This window comes from Gallinula chloropus (assembly GCF_964237585.1).
Source record: "Gallinula chloropus genome assembly, chromosome: 1".
In the NCBI taxonomy this organism is placed as follows: domain Eukaryota; kingdom Metazoa; phylum Chordata; class Aves; order Gruiformes; family Rallidae; genus Gallinula; species Gallinula chloropus.
In genome coordinates this window covers 97,423,656-97,443,947 of record NC_140085.1, presented here as the reverse complement: position 1 = coordinate 97,443,947, position 20,292 = coordinate 97,423,656, and the positions used below count along the sequence as shown (strand labels likewise).

At 38.1% G+C, this 20,292-nt stretch overlaps 1 protein-coding gene across 1 annotated transcript in view; it reads right to left on the bottom strand.

Moving 5' to 3' along the window:
• EPHA3 (EPH receptor A3) overlaps positions 1 to 20,292 on the bottom strand; it is a gene marked incomplete at both ends in the record, with an annotated part of 228,015 nt that overhangs the window by 172,259 nt on the left and 35,464 nt on the right. The window lies entirely within an intron of this gene.

Sequence of the window (20,292 nt, the reverse complement as noted above, 5' to 3'; positions counted from 1 at the left end):
TGTTGTTATTATCATCTTTTTTTATATATGTGTCCTATTAAACTGTTTTCTATCTCAACCTATGAGTTTTCTCACTCTTCCCCATTCTGAAAGGGGCAAATGAGCAGGTGGCTGCACCGTGCTTAGTCCTTGGCTGGGGCAAAACCAGAGCAGACAGTTTGGACATGAGTTTATCTTTTTCAAGATTTTCTAACACAATGTTCTAAAGCATAATCTAAAACTCACTTACTGCCTAGACAATGTCCATCAGAAGTAATCACTGCCCAACTACTGCAACATCAAGCTGAAATTAAAACACTACAAACAAAATACCTTGCCAAAAACCTCTACCTGATGCCTTTTTCATGTGAAGAAATGCATGTGACAGCTCCAACCACAACATGGAAAACTAACTGAACTTGCACAGTAAGTGAACTCGTGGCTCGACAACACTAACTGCTGACTCTGCTTTGCCATACTCCTACCTTCTCTTCTACTCCCTGCGTTGGCGTTAAAAAGTGGTGATCCAGGGAGCTGATAGAGTGAAAAATCCATCTGAATGCCAACCTTGCAAAAACAGACCAAAATCAGACCAAAGGAAAAAAATCAGCAACAAAACAACAAGAAACAGAATCCTGAAATAAAGTCACAAGAGCAGCTACTATGATCAGTGATCACAAAGTGTTAAAGCCAGTTCCCAGGATGGAGTAGGAGCAGAGTGATGGGGAGTAGGAAAGACCTGAGGAATCACAGGCTGGTCAGCTTCCATACCTAGGAATGTGTCAGAATCACTAATCCTAGGAAAAATATCCAAGAACAGAAAGGACAAAAAAGCCACCATGAAGAGTCAGCATAGCTTCACCAGGGGAAAGCGATGCTTAACCAACTTGATCATCTTCGATGATGAAACAACCGGCCTAATAGATGAGGGGAGAGCAGTGTATATTGTCTTCCTGGACTTCAGTAAGGCTTTTGACACTGTCTCACATAACACGCTCACAGAGAAACCTGATGAAGCACAGGCTAGATGAGCAGGCAATGAGAGGGACTGAAACTGCCTGAACAGTGAAGTTCAGAAGTTTGTGATCAGTGGGACAGTCTAGTTAAAGGCCAGTAACTAGCAGTATAACCCCAAGCATCAATAATGGGTGCAATCATGTTCAACATCTTCATTACAGATCTGGATGATGAGGCTGAGTGCACCCTCGACAAGTCTGCTGATGACACAAAAACAGAAGGAATGTATATTTTGCCAGAGGGCTGTGCAGCTGCTCTGGGGTAACTTGACAGGCTGGAGAAACCACCTGACATGAACCTTACAAAGTTCAACAGAGAAGCCAAGTCCTACACCTGGGGAGAAACAAGATACTTGGAACTTTTACTTTAAAAGTGGACTCTCCTGCCCATAAGCACATCACCAATATAAGCAGCTAGCTTTGGTAAAAAGACACCTAGATCCACATATTTGCTTTCTAGATTACTTCCCCTTCCACACTGATATCACTCTATTCACTGCAGCAAAGAGTTTATTTAACAACAGAATCACAGAATGCTTTGGGTATGAAAGGACCTCAAAGATCATCCAGGTTCCAGTACTGTTGGTTTCCTGCATAAATTACAAAGCAACATCATTCTGGTTCTCAGAAAAGCATCCTGTGTCTGGCACAAACTATTTGACCATGCAAGTTAAGTTGCTCATCTCAGCAATAGTACCAGCAAGCACAGCACAAACTTAAGTGAAACAGTACAAGTTTGCAGGTGATTTAAGGTTAAAGCAGTAACTTGGTAACTGAACTTTTCAGCATCTGTACGCATTCAGGTCACAAAGTTGCTTCTTTAAATTATGATGAGAGAACCCTGAGCTAAACTGAGGATGAGAAGCAAGAGTCTTCTTCGGGGCTGTACAGAATACCTGTGCAAGGTTTTTTGTTCTCACATAAAAGCACTTCAGATACTTTATTCTATGATCCCTCAGACGCAATCAACAGCATTTTCTATTCCACAAGCCTATGCCCTAAGGGCCAAGTCCCCTGCACCAGCAGGGAAGGTATTCTCACTTCACAGTAGGAACACAACTTCTGTTAACTCCTTCCAGGCTATACTTGGCAGTCATTTATTTAAACACCGCTAATTCAGTCATGACAGCAACTCTGGGGTGACTGCACATGTGTGATCCAAACAGGGAAGAACGAAATGAGATTGCAGTTAACAACTTGTCATTCATGACAAGCAAACAGTACAAATAAGCATGCATAACACCAGCGATTTAACAATATTATTTTTTTTTATATAAATCACCTTTGGAGGTGGCCAAACTCATGTCATCAACAGTATAGACAGTGACCTGCTTTGACAGAGAAAAATGTAAGAGACAAAGGCAGACAGCCCTGTAATGATGGGCAGACTTCTACTCATTCCGAGATGATTTAGCTAGGGTCAGTATTTGGGAAATACTTCATTTTCATTTCTTTTCTTGACAGGAGGAAGAGAAAACTATATCAATGTAACAGAATTCCCTCAGTAAAACAGAGGTGTAACAAATGGAAAGGGAGTCAAATGATGGTCAGGTGAGACCACCACATGCTAACACACACCCATCATCACATACTAAGAAGTCAGGCTAAGTTGTCTCATAGGTAGCACATGAAACAAAAGTGGCAGTCCAGAGACCTCAGCCCTGCACAGAAACCACCCAGCAAGCAAAGATTTCAAAACTCTTAAGGAGACAGATGGTATTCCTTACAATGAAAGAAAAAAACCTCCATAAGCTGTGGCACACGTATCTGTGGATGGTTATGGTATATCTGTGCTAAAGTGGTCCTTTGCATCAAATCTTAGAATACAGCACTGCACACTATACACCTATATGAAAAAAAAAATCTTGCTGAGTTATTGTAATATTGAAAACATGTAATAGCAGAAAAGTAACTTGAATTACCTACCTACCTCATACCACACTTGGAAGAAAGCACAGTACAAATGTAGCTGCTAAAACAGAGAGCAGAAAAGCAGCCTATGCCTATTTTTATTCAGGCTGTCTTGCCACTATAAAAAAGCCCTTTTCCCATATCAGTGCTGAAGTGTTTGGGGGTCACTTTCCCTTTACTGCAGGTCTCCTGGAGGAGCAACAGATCATGAAGAAACTTGAAGGGTTGCTCTACTTTACAAAGCTACAGTACATTACTTTCAAGTACCCAAACAACTTTTTTTTTTTTTTTTGCACACACTAAGTGGTCCTATACTTTAACTCATTAACAGATTAAAAAGTCAGAATAAGAAATCGACCAAATCTCCTACGATAAACATGTGAATACCCTGACATGAAAATATGCTAATTAAATAACATTTTCTAAATTTTCAAAGCAATCTTATCTTCTACATTGATGAACTTAAATATTTATGTTTGTATAAAACTCAATCTGTTTCCCAGAAACAACCTAAGATCCATGATCATGTTCCTGGTTTACGTCATAAAACACGGCACAAACTTAAAATTGAAAATTTAAGTATAATTAAAATTATTCACAATGCACTAAATGACACAGAAACTGAGATTTACACAATAAAGAATACAGAAAGGTTGGCTGTTGAAAAACGAAGAATTTTAAATCTACCTTAAAAAGTAGGTCACCTGAAGAAAAAAAAAAAAAGAAACTTTAATGTTCCTGGCAGCAAGATAATGACACTTTTTGTAGGAAATAAGTTCAGGAAAAAGTATTTTTACTGCTACATTTATTACTTAAAAAGCGGTAGTACTAAGAAGGAACAATCCCATTGTGCAAGGCATAATAGCAATATGTAAGAATGACGCATCTCTGTCCAGAAAAAGCTTTCAGTCTGAATGGCAGACCCTATTTTATAGCATAGATTTGAGAAAAAGGTCCCATGTCTTTTCACAGTGAATTATTACAGCATGAAAATTACAACACACCTCAAAACAGCAGTTCACGCTTTATCGGTCTAAGTGTCCTGGTTTACACTAAGTGCAATGTCCCAATTTAAAGTAACTACAAATCAGAAAACTCAAATGGACATTTCTGCAACATTTGAATGCAAATGTTTGCACATACAGGTGGACAGAGTCAGCCTTTATGTCACTCTGGTTTCTGAAAACTGAGACCTTAGCTAAGATGACATAACTGGATAAAGTTTGGCTAAAAACATCTTTTTTGTGTTTGTGCTTCCAGCATTCATTAACCAATGTTTAGCCAATCAAAAATACATATTGCAAATAATCATAGAAATCAGTTCAGAGTGAAATTTTTCACTTGAATAATTTACCAATAAACCTAAAAAACCTGATCCTGTTTGGGGGCAAATCAAAACTACATAAAGATTCCATGTGCTAGTGTTGACTAAAGTAGTGGAGAAAAGTTGAGACAAAATGTCAAAATAAAAATTACAATACAAATAATGTTTGGTAACTTTTGTCTTACCCCTGTTAAGGAAAATATTAAACATAGCACAATACTGAACATTTATACAACAAAATTGAGATCCACAAAACTATTGCAGCTTAAGTTAACCTGTACATTTTTTGGGGGGGGGGTCTTGATTTAGCCAGAAAGTTTCAAATGAACAACCAAAATCTTACTCTTTTTCTGTGGTAGTTAAATACATTATTCAGCACTCGTAAAAAGTTTAAAAATGTAATGAACTTTCAGAAAAAGACAGTAACTTCTGAAAGATATTATAACATAGGAAATAACACGGTAAATATTTTCTTTGTCTAATAATTTCTTATCAGACCACTCTTTCATTATTCCATTTATTTTCCAACAAAGAACTGGTTTCTTTAGCAGTGATTTCTCTTGTTATGCTGTTGTTTCCATCTTTGCTTTGCTTCTCCTTGGTTGCTCTTTCTCTCTTTAAGGAGAGGAGCATGGGGCAAGCACAGTCCAGCAGCCCTCAAGTGATATGAAACATTTGCCTGCTCACTCAGACAGCAAAGCCCCTTTAAGCACACTTCGCATAAACAGACCTCTAACAGCCTTGCAATTATCAGTAATTTCAATCAAGTGACCAAAGCATAGGTTAACTTGGAGCAAAAGAAAGCATGGCAACTAATTAATGTGTCAATGTAGCACACACTCTTCTAAAAGAGTTAATGAAGCTTAGAAAGGACACATGCGTGCCTTTTGTTGTCCAGGCCTGCCAGTGCAGCCAAGTTGGGTTATGCCGCACGGTCTGTACAGGGCTCCCAGTGGCACCCAGCTGTCTGGGCCCATGTCCTTGCCTGGGCCTGCGGCCTCGCCTGGGCCCAGCACTGCAAGCCAGCCCAAGAGGCAGCTACTGCTATGGGTAAAGATGGTGAGTCTCGCAGCAGGCTCCAGGCGTGGCAATGAAGAGCCACCTAGTACTATACTCCGTTCACAATCTGAGAGTGAAAGCTTCAGAGGCTAACAACAAAGTAGGTTTATCCACTACAAAGAAAATATTCTCATATTTTCATTCTCAAAGAGGTTTCTCATTTATACTACACTTCCATCAGGAAGGAAACAGTACACAGCCCCAGTCTGTTGCCTCAGAGAAAGAACCCTTCCCATTTTGTTTTTTGGGAAATGAGCAGACTTAAAAATATTTTTAAAAAAATTTAAAAGAGAATTAAAAACTCTAGTAAACTCAAATTACATTAAAATCTACATCAAAATATTTGATCAAAGCAAAACAAAACCCATGTGAAATATGGTATACAGATGTGACTTGGGAAGAACAATTTTATAGGGGAAGAGTAAATTAGCCTTGTTTCTATGACCACATAGAAATCCAGTTAGTTCTGGGACCACTGAACACCCTTTGAAGGCTAAAATATTTACTTGTTTAAGTCTGTTAAACCTTCCTATTTTCATAGCATAGAAATGTCACTTTTTATTTTTAATGGCTGAAGAAGATAAATAGTCATTTCCCCAAGACCGAGAGCTTAGTCCTTTTCTCCAGAAAGCAAATTAGGCCTATGAAGATGGTCTAAGTTATCAGTGTTTGCAGGATCACTTCTGTAAGAAAAAAACCTCAAGAATTAAACATCAATTATGGCAAGTTCAAAATGTACACACACCAAAAAAAAAAACAAACCCAAACCAAACATTCTGTCTTTTCCTACTTCGCTAGCCTAAGAGCACTCACTACTTTCCCTCAGAAACCATCATTCACCCTGATGAGTTCACATTTGATCATTTTCCCACGGATGTCTGCACTTACACTGTGACACCATGAAATTGAATCTGCCAGGCTTCCACCTGCAAATACATTACTCAGGACAGCAGGCATTCCCGATACCATTTTCATTCTTTAATTACAAGAAGTATCAATTCATCTTATTAAGCCCCAATTAAGAAGCCTACATATCCATGATTTTGACCCACTGACAAATTAAAGGGAAATATTCACCAAGACTCACTTCAGGTAGCAGGGGAGTCTGCTATGAACATGTGCACAGAAGAACTTGACAGAGAAACACATCTACCTACAATCAAAATTTTTTTTCAGTGTTTCTCTTTACAAGCTGGGACAAAAAAAAGAGCAGAACTTAACAGTTACAAAGCAAAGCTAATAGGAACAGAACACACTTGAACTTCACAAACCCCCAAAACACTTTTGTCTTAGCAAACTCCATGCTTGACAAAGAGGTTCCTATTCATGTAATACTGGCATTGGCATTTGCTCCAGAAGGTGCACATACTTTCTCAAGAACACATTCAAAGCAAAGGCTTTTAGCCTTTTTCACAAAGTGTTTGCATGCTACACAAACCCAGAAGAAAGGTTAGGGTGTGTAGAGAGGTGACATTTTAATAGTACTCCCTGTAACTCCCGATATGCGTCATACACGAACCACATCAGGCATTTAGGGAGCAAGGAGCTGACTACCAAAAGTGATTTCACACATAGTTCTAGTCAGAGCTGCATGCAAATTTGACACTTCAGAGAATCAGACAGATGCATAGCACACTCTGGAGAACTTTAAGATCAGCAATGAACAGATAAGGTTCAGCTAATCACACATTACTTCCTCTGCACAGGCCAGAAATAAAGGTGTTTTAGTCTGTTTCCAGCATGACACAAGGGCTTCATTAATCATGCCAACCAATTTTATATTCCTCTCTCACCAGCATGCTGCCCTCACTAACTTTGCAATCTATTGGCCAATTTCAACTATGTTTTAGAAGACCAGAGCCTCAGAAGATGCCTACAGACCTTGTAAAAGTCAGTGGACAGGTAAAGGAGAGAAATGCAACGCCCCTTTTGAAGGGCAAGGCTACTGTGTGACTTAACAGTTGCTTGGCCTGCTAGCCAGTTAGCATGTACGTACATACATATGCACATGCTTTTTGGAGCTAAGAGGACCACTGGCTGTCCATCAAAGTGCAGGCAGCAGTGGATGAAGGTAAGTGTAAAGTGAGAAAGTTAGTCTGTATAGGAATCAGTTTGAGCTCTACAAAAGGAATGATGACAGACACTAGACTAATGGTACCAGTGAGAAAGGAGGCATTGCAGGACATTTGCGGGCAAGGTAGGGTTAGGATATGAAACTGGAGAATATAAAAACTTCTCCCACTTGTAGAACAAAGTACTGAGTGTAATTATCCACATACATTTCTGTAACACTGACGAAACAGTCTGAGCTTCATTACATTTTAAGCCACTGCACAGAGCTGAGTGATGTGCACAGGCACATTAGCATTTTGCACTATGTGGCAAGGTTTTAAAGTTAGAAACCTACATAAACTTTGTGTTCATAAGCAGCTTTAACAATATCCAAGAGTTCACCACCTGTTTTTTTAATTAGTCCTGTTAGCTTGAAAACAGACATTCATCCAGTGCTACAGCCATCATCCTTTAAAAATTACTGCACTATCAGCTAGCACTTCTGCCTACCAAGAAACACTGTCCTTGCCCCATCTCCCACAGAGCTCCGAGTGGTACTGGGAGGCAGGAATGAATCAAGATGCTGGGTTTGCCATGCAGGTCAAAAGATCCTGACAGCGTAAAAGACAAATGGTAGGCTGACTTCAGAGCTTCAAACTCTTTACTTAAAGGCCAATACCACATCCCTGCCCTCCCCCTCTCCCCAAAGCATCCCCATCAGATCCACAAAAAGACAGGAATACACAAAATAGCATCATTTCCTCTCATTCTTCACAGAGCTGCTGAAATGTCAATCAATTGTATGCTCTTTGAGACATGGAAATTAAACTCTGCTCCACTGTGCACACGTATTATGAAATCACCTAATTAGGTGATTATACAGCTTTTTTTCCCACAGGACCCTTAGGTTCATCAGAGTGGGAAACTGTGCAGAATAGTAAGATCTGGTCTGGTGTCAGATACTTAGGGAGAGATCCAGTTCACAGGGACCCAAAAATGGTATTCCAACTTCTGGCCTCAAGTCAAGATGCCCCTGGATTTGGTACAGTGGATATGGAGTATCCACTTAGATGTATCTTAGGAGGCACCTTGAGCAGAAAGCCCAGGTTGCAGAGAGACACACCTGAGTAGGGTCAGCTTCACAAGCTGGAGGCAGAAGCTCACCACCCTTAGGAAGAGGCAGAACCCAGAAGGAAAGCAATGAAAAAGGCTCTCAGCAGCCTGACTGTGACCAAGCCTTTGCTCAGGCCTTCATTTGATGTTTTACCTGTCACCCTCAGGACTGTGAGCAGTTTGGCTTCTGGGATCTCTGGCAGTTAAATGGTATCAAATGATCCACCTTAGCTAGACACTTTGACTCCAAGTGTCCAAGTGGAATGGTGCTTATGCAGTGAGACAGCATGCAATACTTGGCTCACTTGTTTTTAAGCTTCTGAACTCATCATTTAAAGACTTGAACATACAAGGTCTGAGGTTGCGTCAGGGGAAGTTCAGATTGGATATCAGGAAAAAATTCTTTACTGAAAGGGTTGTCAGATATTTGAACAGGCTGCCCAGGGAGGTGATTGAGTCACCATCTCTGGAGGTGTTTAAAAGAGCAGATGTTGTACCTGGTGACATGGTCTAGTGTTGGACCTACTAGGGTTGGATGGATGGTTGGACTCCATGATCTTGAAGGTCTTTTTTCAACAGAAACCATTCTACAATTCTATGGCTGTCGGTCATAGCTAAATTACTGAGACACTGTCTCATGCCCTCTTCTTGTTTTATTCAATTCATTATAAGCAAACTCAAGACAACTAAGAGCTCTTTCAGTGGTACAGCAAGATAAAAAAGACCTACCCCAGGTATGCTAATTGAAATGTGTTGCTTCCCCTCTTCATTAAACACTTATTTAAAGAGCCTCATATTGCTCTGCATCCAAAACCATGCAAAGTCAGTTACATGGACAAGAAACTGACTGCTCAAGCCAAAGAAAGAAACAACACCCTCCCAACCCACACCCCAAGACTCCAGAAGCATTCTTAACTAAGTTATAATGCTCAAACCCAAACAGAATCTTTGTTTCTGCTTTTGCTTTTCCCTGAGTAATGACATACAGCTGTATTTATGCTGCTGAGTATGTACGTAAAATGTGCCTGCAACCTGTGTAAGATAAGCAATGCATTTTGCTGCTGGAACATTGACTTTTGGCTCTTCTGACCTGTGTGTTCAAAACGTTCTGCCTTAATATCCCCTTCATTTTCTTTGCCCTGAGTTTTTGCACACACAGTCTGCAGACCTGTTTCGTGTTTGCAATGCTAGAATTCCTAGCTGCACTTTGATCATGGCCCAGCAAGTGGTAATTTTCTACCTTGAGCATGTCAGACTAATAAAATGAACAAACTGTTCCCAGTCCCAGAGATTTAAAAACAAAAAAAAAATCCACAGTTGCCAAAGTTATCTGCTTCTTATCAAGATCCACGCTTGGCACCAGATGCATTTGATTCATTCATCATTGTCAGTGGACTCACACACTAATTATTTCAAATTGTTTCCTCAGGCAGAGGTCTAGGACAAATGCAAGCAAGCAAAAAATAGCAGTTATGAATAATTATGCATAATTTACCTCAAGGCCTGGGCCAGTCTATCATTAAAACTTCTTCTTGCCACCTGTGATCCAGGCTAATTGTGGACTTCAAATTAGTTCAAGATTACTTCTTTTTTTTTTAATGCAATGTCAACATTTAACCTATTAGTAGTTTTCTGATGCTTTAAACATTTCCAATGAAATGCCAGTAAGTTTCTTCCTTTTTGATTTTTTTTTCAACAGTGCCTTTGTATCTCACAACCTAACAAGCTTGCTAACAGGAAAAACTTCAGAGACAAGGTCAGCACATGCAACGTAATTGTAAGCTTGTGAAACAAGGCTCTGAGAAAAGCACAATTCCTCTTCCTCTACCTCAAAGTAAATTCTGATGCTCCAGAACTAAAACTGATTCAGTCCCTAGAACATTCCCTATTACAGTCCTACTCCTTACAAAGAAAAGAGCTTCCGTAATACTGGTATTTCAAAGAACAAAAGATAAAAACACTCACCCCTGTAAACTCAGAAGTGGGTAATTCTACAGACAGCAAACTCAATACCAATAGGACCCAAAGAGGTGAGTGATGCAGATATAGAAGGCTTTGTAGAGCTAGAGCCTTACTTCATTGCAATGAATGTACCTTCTACACCGTTGTACTGCTTTAACTGTTAAAATCACAGCTTTAAAATGAGAACAGCTGAAAGAAAGAAAACTTACCCTAAAGATTCCAGAAGAAACATGTGTCATACCATAAACTGAGCATACATACCACTAATAATACCTAAAAACTACTCCAGTTTGGGAACACAGTGCATACATTTCACTTCCAGAGACAACAGAGAATATGTAGCAGGAGCCAGCACTGTCACTGCACAAATTGCAACTATTGCTTACTCAGGGAAAACCATAAATGAATTCCTCCATTGGGGTAGGAATACTCATCACCCCTCCGGCATGATGAATACTCTACTGTGCATCAAACAGCCTTAGATGTTGTCTTCTCAATAGCAACTTAAAGCATTAATTACAAATAGCTTTTCTATTAAAATCAGATACTCTTAAGTTATTAATGGATCAAGGCTACATGATCTGATCCATTATAAAGTTGACACAATCCAGCATCATCAGCAGACTTTTGACAGCAGACAAAGCAAGCTAATATGGTTTAAATTGAAGCTTACTAAGTTTCCCAAAAAGGCAAAGAAAAAACAAAGCTTGCAGTGCAATTCTCTCGAGTATCAGATGCTTTGGCATCTCAGCCTGAGTTAGAACAACAGCTGCATTAGATGACTTTGCACCACATTATTTTGTACTGGGTAATGTCCCGCTGCACTGTGCAGAGCAAAGATTGTATTCCTAACCTTCAGGTAATCTAAAAAAGGGTGGGAATACCAAAGAAAGGATACAGAATAAAAAAGAATGTAAATTCACTTCTTCTATAGGGTATCTTTGTGGCTGCCATGTCATTAAAGTCTCGTTGATAGAACCTGGTTAACATTGCAGGTATAACGTGATTATTATCCAAATATTTCATATCAGAAAAGAATATTCGGGAGCTTTCCTTTCCCTACCTTGCCATTTTGCCTATGTCAAGGCCCAATTCCCAAAAACATCTGCAATTTTCCATAACAAATTTACTGTTGCTGAGAGAGATGATGCTGATGTCTGATCTCCATTCTGTGGCAAATATAGTTGCGGCTGGGCCACTATTATGGATCTTACACTACTGAAGTTTGTTATATAGCAACGTATTTGTGTTTGCACAGAGAGTTAGGAAGTTTATGCAATAGATATCTCCTGGTCCTTCAAGACTGAATTAATGCAACCACGGCAGACTAAGCTTTGGTACTCAAGTGACTTTGTTCCGCTTTTATTTTTCACATGTTTTCTATCCATCACACACATCCATCCAATGCCAGGGATACCGCTAAATACTCCTCAAAGCTGATTTATCTTCATTATGAACAACTTGAATGCTTTTTCAAGAGCTAGTTTTTCACTACAACTGAAAGGTAGCACAAATACAGGTAATAGTGATTTTTTTTTTCCTGCCACCATACACAAAATTTATAATTGTTATATACACACAGAAACTAATATCCAAAAATGGAATATAATTTAGAAACATGCCAATGACTCAACTAATACAAGAAATTAAAGGTATTTGGAAGGAACTAATTTTGTTTCCTCTTTTGTCACACTGATTTTAAGGAGGGAAAAACAAATGAAAAAAATATACTTTTTATATGAGAACACATACTTCAGGGATCCAACCTGCTCATCAAAGGATGCAAAGATAGATGCCATTCAAGTCTATTTTGTACTCAGATTAGTTGGATGGATGTTGCTTCTTGGTGTGATGCCTGGTTAGAAGGTCTGAATGAGAAAAGTACTGAGAAGAAAGCCAAGCAGTAAGACCACCTACATTACTTCAAGGAACATAGAATAGATCAAGCTAGGTATTAATAAATAGCTTATTCCAGCATGCTTACATGCTGATTGCTAAACAGAATGATTAAGGAAAGCACAATCATTTTACTGCAGTTACATACTACAAATTTCTGTCCTTATTAAAAAAACACAAGAAAACAGTCAAATAGCATAAAAAGCACCTCCTGACCACAACTCTTAGAGTCTTATGAGCTTTCCTCCAAGAAGCCAAATATAGCAAGATTGAATAGTTAAGGTGGACTACTAAAAATGTAGATTCTAATAAAATTTCCACTAATCTTCTACATACTGCTGCAGTAGTACTATGACTAATTAGGTGGAACTCTTGGTCATCTCTATTAGTGACCAGTCCCTTAGGGGAATAGTTTTGATGCTCCCGTGGGGTGGGGGTCTACATGGCTGAAGTATCCATTTATTGCCTCAGTTATTTTAACTTTTTTCTCTCTGTAGCATTCTTATATATATTTTATGCAATGGGTAACATCAGAGAGATGCAAAATTAAACTGAAGATATTTTCTGCACTGTTACTTTCTGCAGCAGTGTTGAAATAGAGCTCTGTTGATTGAAGTACTAGCTACCATATCATATTATTCAGCAACAGATAGGTGAAATACCTTGTTGATCCAAGCACGAGCACGCTATTCTCAGCCACTAGTCTTCACACCGATTCTGCAATAGCACCTTGGGCAAAAAGCCCACAGTTCCTGCTCTTTTGTACCTATGAAGCACATTTTTCCTAGTTATAAAACTCTGAAAACTCCAAGGCCAACGGAAGGTGGGGAGGGAAAAAAAAGCAGCAGTGAGCCTTTGCACTGCTCTCTAAAAACGTTCTTCTGTTTCTGATCCACCTGTTCCCTTTCAATTTAAATCTGTTTCTTATAGTCCTCTCAGTGCTTTTTAAAACTAGAGTTACCCACAAATATTTTATCCTTGTTTTATTACATCCAGATACTGTTTAGGAACTAATGAAATCTTACCATAAAAGAGATTAATACAATAAATTATACCATGAACTCCATTATAACATTGCAGTCACCTTAAATAAATTACTCTCAGTGAATTTTACTAAAATAAACATATTCATTTCTTCAGCTCCAGTGGCACTGATACTGCTAGATTATTTTTTCCCCACACACGCCTTGATTTTTTTTCTCCAGACAACGGTGCTCTAGCAGCTTTATGTCATGTCTTTCCAATGGCACATCCTCAAATTATTTGTCACAAAACATCTGCTTTGAGTAAAACAATATTTAGAGAAAAAGATAAAAGCCTCTTCACTGCATTTGTACAAACAGGCTAAAAACAACCGGACAATGAAGTATCAGGTATTTATGACAAACTCTGGAACAAATTCAGAGATGCTGTGAACTGCGGTGTCAGTTACACACAATGAAATACACATAATTCGGGGTGAAAAAGACTGGGAGGTTAAGAAAAAAACAGACCACCACCCCCTCCCAAAAGAAAAACCTCACTGGACAGCTGTTTTACTTCATGATGGTACAACAGCCTGCAGTTCAGTTTTTTGGGAAAGCCTGGAAAACTCTGCACTCCAATCCTGCATTGCTCTGCTGCTTCTATTCACCATGGATCACAGAATCACTAGGTTGGAAAAGACCTCTGAGATCATCGAACCCATGGCCCAGACACAAACGTGTCTACTGACTGCCCTGGGAGAGGACTAGGGAGGTTTATCTCGGCATTCATGAGCGCTGTGCAGAAAGCACAATGAGCAGGAGAATTGCAGAAAGTGACAAAGTCCCGTCTATCACTCAAAGGCAAAATTTGTCAGTGTTTGACCTTCAATTGTTTCAAGTTTTTTCTTTTATTATCTGCAAGCTAATTTTCCATTTTCATTTTTCCACATCCATGCTACAGTTCCTGAGTACAGTAAATCTTTTCATTTTTTTTGTACACATAATGTCGTTTAATATCCTGTTCTCTGTTATCATGCTGCAGTCTTCCCTTGTAATATATTGTCCATAAATTTTTCAAATGATACAAACTATGGATGTGACTGAAATACATTGAACTATTTTGCTCCTACAGAAACACTCTTTGGAGGTTCACGCCCGTTCTTTACACTTAGATAACATCTGGATCACACAAATTCAACAATGCCATGAACATTATTTTAGTCCCAAACTCCAAGTCATAGAAGACTCAAAACTAAACATGATTCATCTTCTGGTTTCCTCTGATCTATGACACAGTCACTTGGACATGAAAGGAGTTGCATAATCATTTTAAGTCAAATACATATAATTAAAATGCTAAAACTCCATGTGTCATTGTGACTGATGTATCAGTCATGAACATAGCAAGTGCACATGGCACACAGATCACATACCACAAACGAAAACTAAAATTCAGTACAGCTTTCATGAAGATCACATGGTGTTATATAATATGGTTTACAAAATGGACAGCAATCCTCAATCCTCTGTAATAAAATGCAGTTCTTTCTAAAATGATCCCACTCACACACTGAAACGTGTAATTTTTGCCACTTTTTTCAGCTGTTTGCTGGGATAATTCCATCAAAATCAACCATTTGTATTTGCTGAACTGAAACTCTGACTTGAGTCAATTCCAGCTAAGTTTGTACCTACTACAGCAGCACGATGTCTTTTGAATTCTGCAACTTATTTTTCAGGTCCCCCGCTTCCAGGTACCACAGTACTCTGCTCTGTGCAACCCCCCATGGTACACTCCGTATAACACAGACAAACGACCATAATTTGTCACAGAAGCTCAAATACTCAGATTTTGCTTCAAGTTAGAGGTTTTGACAGATCTTTGGAGAGGCCAAAGGATATAGCTCACACAAAAGGTTTCTGCAACTGTACGTCCAATACCCTACTAAACTGAGTTAATGAAGCCAGTGAAACACCCTTAAACAGTGGTTTACTGGTTAATTTTCAACAACAAAAATGCCTGCCTGAAACTTTTTACTGGTACCAAATTTACTATTTACAAACACCACCACAAGCAAACATTACCTTGTACTTTAGAACATGTCAAACCAAACTAACAGAAGATTAAAGAACTTCTGCTCAAAACAACATTACAGAAAATCTGAAAGTCAAGTCTAGGGAGTAAAGCAAAGTCACACAACTTAAAGTACGTAAAAATAATAATCAGAGTTTGTGAACTCAAATTTAAACCCTGTACTTCAGTAATTTTACTTTTTGTCCCATGTGTTAAATTTGGTTTATACTGCAGCAACTGGCACAAATTGCCATCAGGAAACAGAAAACTACTTGCTCATTAAAAATTACTTTCTTATTCCCCTCCTCAAAAAAAACTATGGTTTCATGTGATTTTTTTTATTTTTTTTTCCATCCAGCCCCTGGCTGGAATTCTCGTTCTTTTTTACCGTTTTTTTTTTTACCCCTCCAAAGAAAACATGCTAGTGAGACATATAGCAGCAATGAAAAATCTTTCTCTTATTATTTACACAAACCACTAATTTCATTTCAGAAAATAGCAATATTTCAAGTTAACCAACTTCATGCCTATGCCATAAAAAAAGAATAAAGGGAGGGGGACATGCTTCCTAGCTTTAATAATAATGAAACATGTAAAATTAGTCTGACACAAATAAGTATCATAACAGCAGCAAAATTTCATTAAGTTAGTACTCTAGATGTTATTATACTATCAGTCACTTAGATTTACTGATTGTCTGAGAAGAAAATGTAATTTCATTAACAGTACTCTAAAATAAGCATTTATTCTGGTTATATAGTGATATAACCACAGCATATAAGAGCTGTTCCTCTGAAATCAGCACACTAATGCTACAGTAAAAGGTACTAGAATTGAGATCAGATCATCATCCAAAGAGTTTCCTATTAATATTTAAATCAACAAAGAAGAAAAAATAAATAAATCACTAAGGCACGCACACACACACACTCAAAACTCTTCAGACACTATGATTACAGCTGCTATTGAAATTATGCTGCAGCCCTGGAAAAGCTCATTGCAAATTACCTGTCAGTCACAGGCACATTCTGTTCTCATGACTTTCATATCATAAATGGATTTACTTTAACACACCCTAAAGACTCGATGCTGTGAGTTCACAGAATGGTCAGTGAAACTAGTTTCATACACCAACCTTTAGTAAGATCAGAGCCTAAATAAGACCCATTCGGTAGTATATTAAATCAATTCCGATTAGAGCAGTTAAGTTGATGCCACATGTCACTACATGTTACTAGTATACAACAGTAATAGTTTCTTCGTTTTCCTCAAGAAATACTGATATATTACTACACCTTACTCTAGAAGTTAGGATTTGGCCAGGTTTGTTATAAGGAACATCACTCACTGTCTATTAAAATTAAATTGTCACAATCAGATATACTGTGAATCTAAGCTTCACAAAATCAATTTTTTTGCTTCCCATTGCACTCCATGTTCACACATCTCACCTGAAACTGTTATATAGTCTGAAATGGCCATTATCTCTAGTAAGAAAGTCCACCCATGAAACAATTTCATTTGATATGTGACTACTTTCATTTATACTTCTGACAGAAAAAATTGCTGTAGTATCTATTGCTCTATGAGGGTGATACTTGATACACATTTATACTGCTATTCCAGCAGCCAGCCCCTAAAAGCAGATCTGAACGGATCAGAGGAACACACATGAGCTCTGAACAGGTTTCCTATGCCTACAAGCACCAAATAGCCAGAGGTAACATCATGAAAAGCTTACTTTAAACTGAAGACTGCATTCATGTCTAAATTCTGTCTATATGGCAACTTAAATTCCAAAGTTTATAAAATAAATCACATTTATGTGGTTTGATGACTTTTCAAAGCAGCTATTTGAAACTACTCAAGAGCTGTGAGATGAAGGCAATACACCTAAGGGAAATAGAGAATATAGATCAAGTAAACTGGTTCAAAGTAAAGGAATTTATTGCCTAGACTTGTAGCCTCTACATACCTGGTGAGACTTTAGTACATATAGTCATTCAATAAGTCTTGTGTTGTTATTCAGACTTCAGAAGCAATTAATTTCTCAAATGTAAATTTGGGGGAAAGTGGTCCAGGCTAAATTATCTTCTGCCAGTGAAATCAAATGAGCTGTTCAAAACTAAGGAGAGCAAGATCAGACTACCTGCTTCTCTCTTCATATTAAGGAATAAAAAAGTAGGATGTAAACTAGTAAGGTATAAGCTTTATTTTAAGAGTTATAAGAAAACAAACTCTGGAAGACAGGTACCACACTGCACACTGTCAATACACTGCAATACGTGATCAATGACCATCAAGTTCATTTCTCATTTACTCTTGTACCATAAATCATAAATAACTTGATATCAATATAACGATCTGATCTATAGCCTTCATTTTAATTGAACTGAATTCTTTTAACAATTAATGCTTTCCTTTTTCTAGGTTGGTTGTTTGTTTGGAGATTACTTGTTTGGTTTGTGGGGATTTTTTTGGTTTGGGGTTTATTTCAAGTAAAATTGAAATCTGATATCCAAGACTTGACAGTGTTTCCCCTGGTTCACATCCACCACATTGGGCTACTCTGACATAACAAAGCAACGTCTATAACAGCAGGTTCCAGTGCAATAAACACTAGTTTACAAAAAAGCATGCATACTTCAGGGTCTTTTAGAAGATTCTTACAAAAATTAGTTTGTATATGCTAAAAAGACCCAACCTGTGGACATGTATGCATGATGAAAATACAAGATTCATATAGCCAACTAATGATAAAACCCTTGACCTGTGAAATATTTTTCTGTTTAATGCCATATAATTCAGTTCATAATTTTTAATTGAATGCCATATGCTCCTAGAGTCCAGGGGCGGGATGTTATCGTTATTTTAAAATTACTGGTAACAGCACTTTTTCCAGTGGGAAATTCCTAACAGGTAAGTAGAGCTAACATGTTGGCACATAGCACCCAGCACCAGATCAACAGAAAATACTTCATAACACCAACTTTCACTCACGAAAATTATTCAAATATTGTATTTCCCTGTTACTGATTTCAGCAAATTACTGGAACGACTAGTAAGTTCTCCCTAAAACTTACATGTATTTCCAGAGCTGGAAATTAAAATGCTGTACTGTCGAGCTGCCCTTTGCTAACTGCTAGGAGATGTCAGGACTCCTTGCACCAGCTGCCAGTCATCAGAGTCAGCAACTTACATGATATAAAAAGCTATTCTTTGATTATAACCAGAGTATCTACAAACAACACGAGGACAAAATCTTCTGACACAAACCACTGTCAAAACACAAATAAGAAGCAAAAAAACCCTGCTCTCAAAAGAAGTTCATAAATTAGAAAACTGTTGGCACCTGAGCTCCTGCTGGATGGTAACTGTGAAACCTGTTCCTACCCTCACAACACAAAGCAAGACCTTATTTCTCAACTGAGAGAGATCTTTCACTAGCTTAGCACATCAGAACCAAACACGAAAGGACCTTAAAAATAATACACATGAACAAACTCCTCTTCAATAAAATTGTTCTCAAATGCATGAATCCAAAGTCCTAAATTCATAAATTGTATTCACAAAAAAATCTGAAAGAAGAGGCCCTGGCAGGTCAAAGTACTGATTACTGCAGAAATGCAAGAGCAGAAAACCAACCTCTGTTTCTGTTCTTGGGGACTAGGTACAAGAAGCAGGAAGAGGGCAAGGAAAGATAAAGCTTATGTGTCTATCCATGATAATCAATTTCATTCAGGTTAAATCCTAAAGTCCATAATAAGGAAAGTGCGAGATGTAGAAAGATAAATGAACAGACAAAACCCACCTGCATTCAAAAGAACACAAGCTGACACTTAAAGACTTACTTAAGCATAAGGACTAGACTCTTGTTTACTAATTCCTGAGACCCACTGCTGGGATCTGAACTCATCTTCATACTATTAGAGTTTAAGAATACTCCTAAAGGAGTTGCTGTTGCTTTTGACAGGCAAAAGATGTTATCCCATGGGGAAAAGGGAGATGTGGTATCTTTTATATTAACAAAATGTCTTCTATTTCTTCCCTGCAGCCACAGAAAAACCTTCTCATAAACAAACAAAAAAAGAAATTTAAAAACTGCTTAAAGAAAGCAAAACCAGCAATTTTCCATAGCCAGCTGGACTTGGTCAATTCCTGGATTGATGGACAGAAATAATACATGCTATACTGCATATACAAGTTTGGTGTTATGTTCTGACATCCAGCTCTTTTACAACTGTGACCATATTATCTTTTTGCCTCTGTCAGAGTCAATTTGGGCAAAAATTTCATTTCACAATGTATACATGGCACTTAACTACTTAGAGTTTTCACTTCAGCATTTCAGAAACAATCTACCTGTGAAACTATGATGGAAAGCACTGAAAATTAATTCATGGAACAAATTCATCACTAACCAAAATTGTCAAGATTTACACAACCCACAAGTAATAATTATGTACTGTAAGGCTATGGGACAGGGGTGGGGTGTTTTAGACAGAAAAGGCTGCATGCCATATTAAGTGTAGGTAACTTTGCAGTCACCTGTTTTTTGACTGCTTTATCAGTCAGAGTAGTGCATAGCAATAAAGCTACCCACATGTGTGAGACCTTGATAGAAAAAGAGACCACAGAGAGCTTCTAGCATGTTCATAAAAGTGTAAGCAAAGAACTATTAGAATTTCCTTTTATATTCTAATACCTTTGGCCAAGATTCTCTATTCATTCTACCCATTAAGGTATCTGCTGAACCTTGGAAAAAGTCATCTTTTTTTTTTAAGAAAAGAAAAAAGAAAGAAAAAAGCAACATAATTCCCAGCAGCAAAACCCAGTGTTTTGGAATGGCACAGAGGTCTCATAGTTGTTGGGTTTTTAATTATTCTCTCCATTGAACAGCGCAGAAAACACAGGCTTGAAGATACAGAGCAATGCCAACTC